The sequence below is a fragment of the Pezoporus flaviventris genome, unplaced genomic scaffold, assembly GCF_033815535.1.
Source record: "Pezoporus flaviventris isolate CSIRO_AGI_PZ_B2104156 unplaced genomic scaffold, CSIRO_AGI_Pfla_v1 ptg000002l, whole genome shotgun sequence".
Taxonomy (NCBI): Eukaryota; Metazoa; Chordata; class Aves; order Psittaciformes; family Psittacidae; genus Pezoporus; species Pezoporus flaviventris.
Genome location: NW_026892550.1, coordinates 87383830 through 87394734, shown reverse-complemented (window position 1 = coordinate 87394734; position 10905 = coordinate 87383830). Strand labels below are relative to the sequence as shown.

General features: G+C 48.1%; 1 long non-coding RNA gene across 1 annotated transcript; it reads right to left on the bottom strand.

The window, feature by feature from the left end:
* Nucleotides 1-519: 519 nt before the first annotated feature.
* On the bottom strand, nt 520-7074 carry LOC133264872 (uncharacterized). Its single transcript, XR_009741790.1, has 3 exons — nt 5992-7074; nt 2362-2466; nt 520-666 (listed from the first exon to the last, which is right to left on the bottom strand). It is a non-coding gene; the product is annotated as an uncharacterized LOC133264872 (long non-coding RNA).
* Nucleotides 7075-10905: the final 3831 nt, after the last annotated feature.

Below are 10905 nucleotides of genomic sequence, written 5' to 3'. Positions count from 1 at the left end.
TTTTTTTTTTTTTTTAATACTCCTGCCATGCAAAAGCATTTGGAAATTAAACAGTCCAGTCCAGTAATCTATCAGGACTTGTTCCAGAAGCTCTTGAAGGAAGGAGGGAAAGAGTAACAGAAAGCTATTGAATAGCACTTCAAAGAAACACCTATCAGAGCCTACTGCCTGGAGAGACCGTTCCTGCTTGCTCCACTTTCCAGCTGCATTCCAGCACCAGGCACATTAAAATGCAGAGATGCTAATCCTGTGGCAATGCTTAAGAATATTCACAATGTGCTTAGCACAAAGGAAATACACAAAGCTGCTTTTTGTTTACCCTCTTGACTTAAAGGACAGGCTCAAATCCTTCTCCATTCCAAAATACAGCACCTTTGCATGAGCTCATCATCCAATCCAGCAGGACTGGAGAAAAACAAACCCATTTCGCAACTTCTCACACCTGCTGGATCTTTACTCCCTTATTCTTTATCTTTACCAATTTCTTTATTTATTTTTAGCTGTTAGTCTTACCTCACAGGCACTGCAGCATGGTTGGAGATGAAGGAGACAAGTATAAAGAGAAAATCGTATTTGTTATTCGTGGTGGCGCCTAAAGGCCCCAGCACAGAGCAGGACCCACTGTGATCGGTACACAGGCAGAGTTGATGTTACACTGCTGAAAAGCTAGAGATACAAACAAGCAAGTTAGAAAAAGCAAAGGAGGAAGAAAGCATCATTCTCAGCTGGGCTGCTGAGACCTAGAACAACTAGTGACCTTCCTCCTCCTATCACATGGGAAGTGTGTGGCACCCCTGAGAAACAAATCATACCTTCAGAATCTCAGTTCAGTGACTTATACCCCAAAAAAACCCACCCAGCTACTAGGGAATACTCCTAACAGTTTACAGCTGTATTTTCGTTGTATGGGCCTCAATCAATGCCATACAGCCAAGAACAGGTTAACCCCTTCCTTTTCCTACAGCAAAAGATGCAGGCATCAAAGCTTTCTCCTCAGTCCCACTGTTTATTTATTGTTTTGGTGCCAAAAATGTCACTCTGATTCAATGTCCACCACAAGGCGCAGGATCTAACTAAATAAAATCAGCAGTGAACAGAAGCTTTTTTTTATTCATGCATGAAAGCAGCATAAATAAGTTTTAATGAGACTGGTGGTGGTCTGTTCTGGGAACTCAATCAGAAAATCTAGTTAGGAGAGCTGAGAGATGTTTGTTTATACACCAAAACAAACACAAGAAAAAGACTGAAAAGACAAGACATGCAGCTCAACTTCTTTTCAGTTTTCTACAGCTGGTTTACCACTCCCATTAAGGAACTGAAAGGGACAGTGATTAATAAATCAGACACAGGCTTGCAGCCTGAGCTGCAGTAATAAATCCAGGGTGATTGCCTTAGGTGTGAATGTAAGAATCATTTCCATCCGGTCCTGTTTGTACAGTTTCACAAATTTAGTCTCATGAGTTGTCTGTCTAAAGACTGCCATTTCCTAATGTTTCTTTCTTAATGAAAATATTTTTAAGCCCTGACAGTAAAATAGTTCTTGGCTTAGGTCACACCACTTATCATTTCATTTAAGCATTTCCAGCTGTCATTTGGACAAGAGTCACTTTTTCTGGAAAACAGACTGATGATGTGATGAGCCTGGACCTCTTGATGATGTGATGGTGACCTTTTAATTGAAAACCTAAAAAGTGTTGAATCCACACTTTGGTTCTTTGGCTAGGAATTAGACTAAACTGAGCCTGGTTTACAAGCAGCAAAATTCCTGCTGCGTTCACAGTTCCTTCCTACCAGGCTTTATATCCTACACCGAGTTTACCAATTCTTTTCTATCACCACTCTGCCAAAGCAGGCGCTACAAGTGGAGATGTTTTAACAATCGTAGCACTGATTCACTTTCAGAAGGTGTACAGATTATATGATGTCAGATGTTATCTCACTCTCCAACTGCCACAAGAAACTCACACTTATTTGCATCCAGAACTCATTTTCCACAAATCTTGTGCAGGAATATTGGCTTTTTCATGAGCATTTTATTTTCATGTTGCAAAACCCAAACATGGGAGACACACACCTGATTAAGACAAATTCAACTCTTCTATAGCACCAACTATTAAAGACTATCAGAAAAGTTCACCAGCATCCTGTGAAAGGAACTAACATGATTTCCCTTTCTTACAAGCAGGAGAAGGGAATACCCCAGGCACTTGTCTCTGCCCATTGGACCCAAAGAAGAAGCACCCATAGGACAGACACTGGGGCACATAAATGTTAGGGGTAAAAAAAAGAGAAAAACCGCTTAACAAGGAGACTGTCTCACATAGAAGGGCTTCTTAGGCCAACATCTTGGCTCTATAATACCACTTGTGGGGCACAATGTAGGGAACTGTCCTTAGAGCTTTGCTCTTTTGTGGACGCCTCTCCAAGTAGCAAAGCTGTTTTCACTCTCCAGACCAGACCTCCTCCCTGGAACAAGACAATTTGTCCTATTTGAAACTGTTTTCTTAGCTGCATAAGACAGAACACAAACAAAAATAAATCTAAACATCTCTAGCAGGAGAAACCCAACAGAGAAGCCTAATGCTGTAGCAGAGTACAGCCAAAATTTCCCCAAATGAGAATTCTTCTTAACCATTTCAAATAAAAAATTAATAACAATAATCCTATAATACAGGAACATCCCCCCTCCTCCCAGCAATTTGTCACACTGAATCAGTCCTGTGGTCTGAGGGTTAGTGGGCTTTTGATGTGGAGCTGGGCAGTGCCAACACGCGACAGCCCTCCCCCTTGCAACAGAAAGTCCTCCATGAACCAGGTCCTTGGTTTATCTCTTGGCCTGGCTGAGAGCTACAGACGATAGCTTCCTAGGCATTGCTTCGTGATTTACCAAGAGCAAGCTTAACAGCTTCAGGCTGCTCGCTGGGGAACCCATGCCTGGGGCTGCTGGTGTGAGGAGTTGCTATGGTGGGGGGCTTTACCAACACCAATATTCCCATCATTGGTAGGCCAACGGCACCATCATCCAGAACCACCCACCCTTTTGAATGGCAGACTAATCCCAAAGCTTTCCTTAAAATGGTCTTCAAGAGCAACTCACACATCCTGAAGGGGGGAAATACCAAAATGGCCATGTTCATCACCAGCTTTCCTCACAAAGGGGAAATTCCCCATAAATGCAAGCTGGTTTATCCTGCAATGGAGACAGCTCTCAGTGCAGAGGAAGCCCTCCTCTGCTTCTGCTATTGTCAGATGTTGGGCCCCATCTGGTGGGGGTTCCTGATCTGCCCCTGCTTTACCCACCTGGAACTGAAACCTTTCGGAGCTGACTGCATTCATAAAACCCCTATTTCCATATTGCCTCATATATTACACTGATTTCCCCCTTAGCGTCACCGCTGTGCTGCTGATTTATCACCCCACGCCTACAGCTCCCTCGACCACAGTGCCTTGCTTTGCTCCTTCTCTTCCTGCCTTGAAACATTCAAAGCCAACAAGCCTTCATTTCTGCATTAGCCTCTCACTCCGATTGCTGCTCCCTGTCTACCCCATAGCTAATCCTCAGTGTTCTGTGATAAATCACCCACCCCAGTATCTGACTTGCACAGGGCCTGAACTTTGCCTCTAACCTATCTCAGGGTGGGGGACTCTCTCCTTTGGGCCTCTCTGCTCAGCTGTTACTCATTTATTAAAACACAAGCCAAACATACAATTATGCTGGAGGGAACACATTTCCTTGTTAACTCTTCCTGGCTCCTACCCAGAGTTTCTTAGGCCATGGGGATTCATATTTTAGTACGCAATATTTCAGATTCATTGCTCACTGTTCCCCATGACTCTGGTGGAAGGAAGGGGGACAAAGAGGGGTTTCTGTGACCAAAACCACTACCTCATCCCCCATAAGACAATGCACAGGTAACAGGGAGCAGTACCTTGTAGAGAGACAGCAAACCCTCCAGCCAGAAGGAAAACAGGACTACTCTCAGCCCTGCCACACATACAGAACCTCCCTCTAGCCCATCTGTGGGTATGGGCTGTGCTGGCAGCTGCCAGACAGGAGCCTTTGTGGGGCACAGGAGTGGGAAAAGGTTTAGTTAAGGGTGCCCTTATCGGAGCAGAGCATGTTCCATGCTGGGGGAAGCTTGGACACAGCTTTAACCCCTGAACTGAAAGGAGAATCTCCTGTTGTGCCCTCAAAGGTGCTGCATTGTGCCGGTGGTAAAGCACAAACACATTATTACATCTCATGGCTCAGAAGAGGTGAGGGAATGAACATCTGGCACTGGACTCCCCGAGCCCTCACCAGCTGCAGGAGAAGCTCAAGTGCAAAGGCATAGCAGAAATGCACGCTGAAAGGCCATTAGGCTCCTGATCATAAACAAGGAGGAGTCTTATTCCAATAACTGCTTCTATAGAACTTGCTGTGCGGTGGCATTTGGCACCGTATCATCACACGGATGGGTGTGCCGCTGCTGCCAGCTTTCCCAGAACCTGAAGGGTGGCATCAGAAACTAACCAAAACCACAACTCACATGTTTTTTCAGGTAACATACCAGGCCACCTCCTGTTTTTAGTGAGAATCAGATTCTAGGAACAAGCATGTCAACAAAACCAGATCAACACACTCACCGGGAAGGTTAAGTCAACACAAGGGCATGTTTATTTAATATTAATGTAAGTGCAGTCATAGAGATATCTGCTGGGAAGGACTTTTGCGTGCCTCTGGGCCTGCCTCCCATAGCAAGCAGGACTGTTGCCAACACCAGCTCAGGTCAACCATGGCTTCGCCTAGCTGAGTCTTAAGACACCTCAAGGCCAGAGTCCCTGACCTCTCCAGGTAACCTGTTCCAGAAGCTTCTCCCATGAACGTCCCAATGCACAGCTGATGGCTGTCACCCACAGCCATGTCATCTACCATGCCTGAGACCCGCCTCATGTTTCCCTGCAGAGATAAGCTTGTACTTGTCTTTGGGGATGGTCCTTGCCACCCCTCCCTCTCCAGCAACTGGGGCTCCACCAGCCCCAAGGCTCATTTCACTTCAGGTTTCCATGAAGAAGGGACTCAGCACAGCTGTGGGTTGTAATGCCTTAAGCACAGATCGCTACTGACAAGTGAAAGGCATCATATGGATATTCCCCTCGAACCTGAAACCTCCAGCATGTCTGTGATGCCCCCTCGGCCCCACACTCAAATGACCTCCAGCCTCAGAAACTCAGGTTTGGGCTTGGTTTTTTGGTTTGTTTGTTCCTTTCCTTTCTCTCCCTCCCTCCTTTTCCCATCTTGAGCTTTGAACTTCCCTGTGGTCTCTTCTGGTCTGCATGATTGCATCATTCATGGCAGGTAAAGTTAGCAACAATGGAAGGAAATATGAACATCACTTCACACAGCACGCCAGCAGCTGGAAGAACCTGCAGCCAGCAGAGGTTACAGACCCCAGTCAGGTCTAATAAAGACCTGCATCACTGGAGGGGCAGGAACTACAATTGTGATTATTCATGTTGAAATAGAGGTCACTGCATCTCCTGCTTCCGAGGCAAATCTGAGCACTGCAGGGTGTCTCAGAGGGAGGTTTCCTTTGTGGCAGGTCAGCCCAGCAAGGCTCTGCTGCCACTTGCTCAAAAACACCATGTGTTTTTTTTTCCTTGCTGTTGTGGCTCAGCAAGGACACAGCACACACATGGAGAGAGAAAAGGAGGACCCGCCATTGCAGGATGAGGCCGTAGCTATGTGAGACACTGGGATTTGAAGTCACTGTGGCCAGCACCAAGAAGCCACCATCCTGAGCATGGAAGACCTGAACTCAGATCCCCTCCTGGGTGCTTTAAACGATGCTGGCCAGGATATCCCAAGCCCCCATCCTCTCCACATCGCCCTGTCTTGAAGGTACTTGCTGGGCAGGCACCAGCAATTCAAACCTGTACTTGTTTCTGTCCCCAGACTTGCCACAAAGGACAAAGAAAACGAGGAGGCTGTGCAGGGCAAGTAGCTCTTACCCAGCAGAGGCTGGAGAAGGAGCTGGTTACCTGAGGAAGATCATCACTCCAGCAGGGGCTGCAGTACCATCAGCAATGCTGGCTGGCTTCAAGGATTCTCTCCATGGAGAAAACAGTTTGTGAGAGGTGCCCCATGTGAGTTAGAAACATTGCAAAATCCAGAACATGTGTACAAATTCCAGACTGATGCAGCTGCTCCAATATAGTTATGAAAAATGTTAACAATTGAATTGGGAAGTCATTGTAAAACAGCTAAGGAGACAGAAAAGAAGCTGGCATGCTGTGCTCGATCTGTGTGTAACAGTCTCCACATGTCACTGAGACCAGCACAATCTGCACCAGCTGAGACACGGAAAAACACTTCCAAAGGGAGCAACTGCACAGCCAAGGCCAAGCCTTGTTCCCTGTCACAGTGCCAGTGAACCCTGCAGGCCTCCCCTCTTATGCAAAGATGGGGTTTCCAGGACACAAGGCCTCTGCCACAGTCTGGGCTTCCGTGCTTGTCAAAGCTTGGGACTGAAGCATGGTCTGCTGGGATGAGTTAACTGGTTCTATGATCTTATGATTCCATGAACTAGATGTCAGGAATACTCCTCAGCTCTGTTCAGAACTGGACCTCTGTGCCACCAAAAGTACTAGAACTCACCAGCACAAGCTGCCGGTCCCAGCCAGGTGCTTACCACACAGGCATGGTCCCTGCTTACAGCTTACCTGGCCCACCAGTGCTGACCCCTGGAGAGGCACAGGGACAAACAAGGAGAGAGGTGATGACCAGTGTTGCTCACTGGACTCACCCATCATGACCAAGGTTGTCAAATACCCTCTCTCTTTTCCTGGTGTCACTTTGGCCACCACTTGCCAGGCATCCTACCACAAGTTTGGTGCAAAAACCTGGGAAAATTTCCATTCCAGATCAAATAGAATGTGCCATTCAGCCCCAGACTATGAGCTATCCATTGTGTGGCTGTGCAGATACGCAAAATGCATCGGGCCACTTGCTGTACATCCATGAAGCATATTCAGAAAGAAGATGAAACATATCATAGAATGGTTTGGATTGGAAGGAACCTTATAGCTCATCCCGTTCCACCCTCCTGATGTGGGCAGGAACACCTTCCACTAGACCAGGTTGCTCAAAGCCCCATCCAACCTGGCCTTGAACACTGCCAGGGATGGGGCAGCCACGACTTCTCTGGGCAATCTGTGCCAGTGCTTTAACACCCTCACAGTGAAGAGCTTCCTAATGTCTAATCTAAACCTCCCCTCTTTCACTTTAAAGCCATTCTGCCTTGTCCTATCACTACCTGCCCTCATAAAAAGCCGCTGTCCAGGTTTCTTGTAGGCCCCCCTTTAGGTACTGGAAGCTGCTTTAATGTCTCCCCAGAGCCTTCTCTTCTCCAGGCTGAACGAGCCCAGCTCTCTCAGCCTGTCTCCGTAGGAGAGGTGCTCCAGCCCTCAGATCATTTTAGTGGCCTCTGAACTTGCTCGAGCAGATGCACATCCCTCTTGTTCTGGGTGCCCCAGACCTGAGCACAGGACTGCAGGTGGGGCCTCAACAAGAGTGGAGCGACCTGCTGGACATGCTCCCTCCCTTTGATGCAGCCCAGGACACAGTTGGCTTTCTGGCTGCAAGAGCACACCGCAGGATCATGTTGAGCTTCTCATCGACCAACACCCCCAAGTCCTTCTCCACAGGAATCCTCTGAATCGAGTCTCCGCCCAGCCTGTATTTGGGATTCTTGGGATTGCCCCAGTGTGGATGCAGGACCTTGCATACTGATATCCTGTATATCAACAGAGAAAACAATAGGAGCAGTATTAAGAGTTTATCCCAGATGTATTTAACTGGTTCTATGTAACATGTGGCTGCTCAGCAGCAGGTAGAGGATAGCAGACTGCTGCATTCAGGCAGTTCCTGTAACTATCCCTCCTCAGCCAACTACTGCTGTTTTAGATGAAAGAAAAGGGTTGTTGTGTTCCCCCCCCCCCATATTCTTTCTGTTTTATCCTAAGGAAATCCAATTTTAAAAGGCACTAGCAGAACACCACAGATGTGCAGCTGATGGAGAAGTAAGCAGCAATTTCAGTCCCAAGACACAAGAAAGAACGCAAGTCTTTCCACAGGTTTCAGCAGGCTTCGGGTTAGACCTTCAGGGTAAGGAAGGAAAGAACAACACAAAGTCTTGCAATTTGTTCATGCTGTCAAGCAGAAAGCAGCCCAGGATGCTCAAGCCAAAGCCTTTGGAGGCTGCCCATCCACGGGGAGCAGCATGCCATGCAGCAGACAGGGCAAGCTGGCAGGCGCATCTGGCACTCGATGTTCCCACCCAAGCGGGATGGCTGGATGGTTTTTCCAGGAGGGCTTGGAGGCATCTCGGGGATCTTGCTGCTGGATCAGGCATTGTGTGGCACAGGCAGAGGCCTCACCACTGGTGCAGAGGCCCTGCAGCTGCACGACGCATGGCACATGTCGTCACGGCCACCGAGCCAACATGGACAAGCTTGGGAAGGAGCAGACTCACAGCAGCCGCTCCATTCCAGCTGATGGCATCACTGAAGGCTTGTGAACCCTCAGCGGGAAAAGCTGACACATAGGCACCAGAGACAAACCACACGAAGCACGTCCCTGTCTGGGAGGGAAAGGACTTGCTGTACAGCACATGCCAAAGACATTGAAGCACAGAGGGAGGGCTGTAGATTTGGCACTCGAGCGCAAACACTATGTCCCTGCCGTACCACGTCACTGGCCTTCTTAGGCATAAGTATTTAGGTTATTGGTATAAGGGTACATGTCCCACAGTACATAATTGTCAGGCTTTTCCAGGAGCTCTTCAAATGAAGCATGCCTCAGTCCTTTCTCCCAGACAGCTTCTGCCTTGTAGGAAAAGATGGCCTTGTCACCAAGGCCTTTGGTTTCAGCTGCAGCCAGCTATTTATCTCTGCAAAGCAAGCAGACAGGGCCATTTTCTTCTTGCTTTGCTGTAGGTTCTTCAGAGCAAGAACCTGTTGAGCGTGCAGACAGGAGGGACCTTGACCAGGATCTGTGCATGGAACAGTAGCACAAATACACATTCTCCTTGCTTATTTCTTTTTGATGTGTGTTGTCTTGCCCAGATGTCAGGGCAAGCACAATGCCTCCCCCCCAGGTTTTCATGTCACCTGGAAACCCAGAGGCACAGAAGCACTGTGGAAAGGGAAGGACTCATGCAGCCCTGTGTGAGCATTTTCATTGCAGTGTTTACAGGGCATCTCCTCTCTTCCGGCAACACCATGGAAGTGTCTCACTCCAGCTGGCAAGGGCAGAAGGGGCAAAATTAAGAGCAGCAGCTCTGGAAAGGGAAATGAGAGGCACAAAGGTTGGGGAATGGGAGATTAAAACATCAGCTTGAAAAGGAACAATAAATCCCTGGCGAGGAATATAACTTGGGGGGTAGAGAAGGAACAGATTGCAGCTCAGTAATGAGGCAGACGGTGTTTTCTTTGTGATCTGCAAATTCATTTGGGCTTTCTGACAGAAAAAGACCCTGTGCTATCCAGAAATCTGGCCTTGCAGCACAGGTTGAGGTCAGGAGAAGGCAGCAGAAGGCACGCAGGACATCAGTAGAGCCAGACCTTCCTTGCGCCTGCGGAAAGGCAATGCTCTGTGTGGCCCAGGCCTGTCAAAATGGGCAGGATGCTCTGCCTGGGCCACAAAGCTGAGGTCACAGCCAGGCTCAGCATCATAGGCAGTGACCCTGACATGAGGGGCTGCCTAAGACCACTAAAGGATGGCTGAGGGCATATGGCAAAACACTGTCTTGCTATAAGGGACCCTGGAGTATTAAGATCATAGCTCCTCTGCCAGGCAGAAAGGCTCCAGCTGAGCAGTTTCAGTCAGTAAGGGTTGCAGACAGCAGTGCAGAGCATTTCAGGATTCAACACACTTGGAGTGGGGATGTTGCTACCAGCCATCAGGACTGGTGTTCTGGCAGTGCTGAGGCATTCTTGCAAAACTCTTCCAGGGAAAGAGAGGGAGGAAAGACAGCTAGCTGGAGATCCTCACATCTAGCTCACACCCCTCAGTTCCCCGTATTTCATTAGGCAAATAACAGCTTAGGGTCAACAGCATCAGTCTCTTTCCTAGAAATGAAACAACCACAGCCAACTAGCAGGTTGCCAAGCTAGGACCTGGGGATGCAGGCATAGGGCCCTGCTCTGCAGTCAGCTGCTTTTGGAGTTTTTAGCACAGAATTACTCCCGAGACACTAGGCAATAGCACATCTGTCCTTTGCTTTGGGCAACGCAAGTGCATGAAAGATGGGGCAAGAGCCACATCTTTCCACCTCATGCTTGGTTTTCTCATTGAGGCTTTTGCAGAAGTACTCAGGAATAAATGGGCAGAGAGGGCCCATTTGTATTCTTTACTATGTGAAAATGACATTACAGTTCTCAGAGTTATCAGACTGATACTTGCTTTTAGTATCAAAGTCTCCCAAACAAAAGAACAAAGCCAAATTCAGCATGATCAGTAGCTCTGTGGGCACAGTGCTCTGATGGCCCACACAGAGTTCAGCTCTATGAAGATACAGTCATTGCTAATGTGCGTGGGGAGATGTCCTCTCTCTTACCATTTGCAAGGGGGAAGAGCACAGAGATGCAAAGCGCCCCTTGCAGTATCTGGTTAAAACAAGATGCAAAGGCTTGTTTCTCTTGCACCAAGTCACACACACACATACTTGCACCCAGAAGCTGGGGCCTGTGAGGCCCCTGACCCATCTCTCTGCTTTGAGCTGACGTGTACTGCTACCCCTCATGCAGCTGGCAACAATCCCAGACCTGGGACCTGCACGAAGACAACAAGCTGATGAGAGGAGCCTGGATAAAGAGGAATTCACCGAGTGATGGGTCAGCCCTTCGAGTGCCAGCCTTCCCATC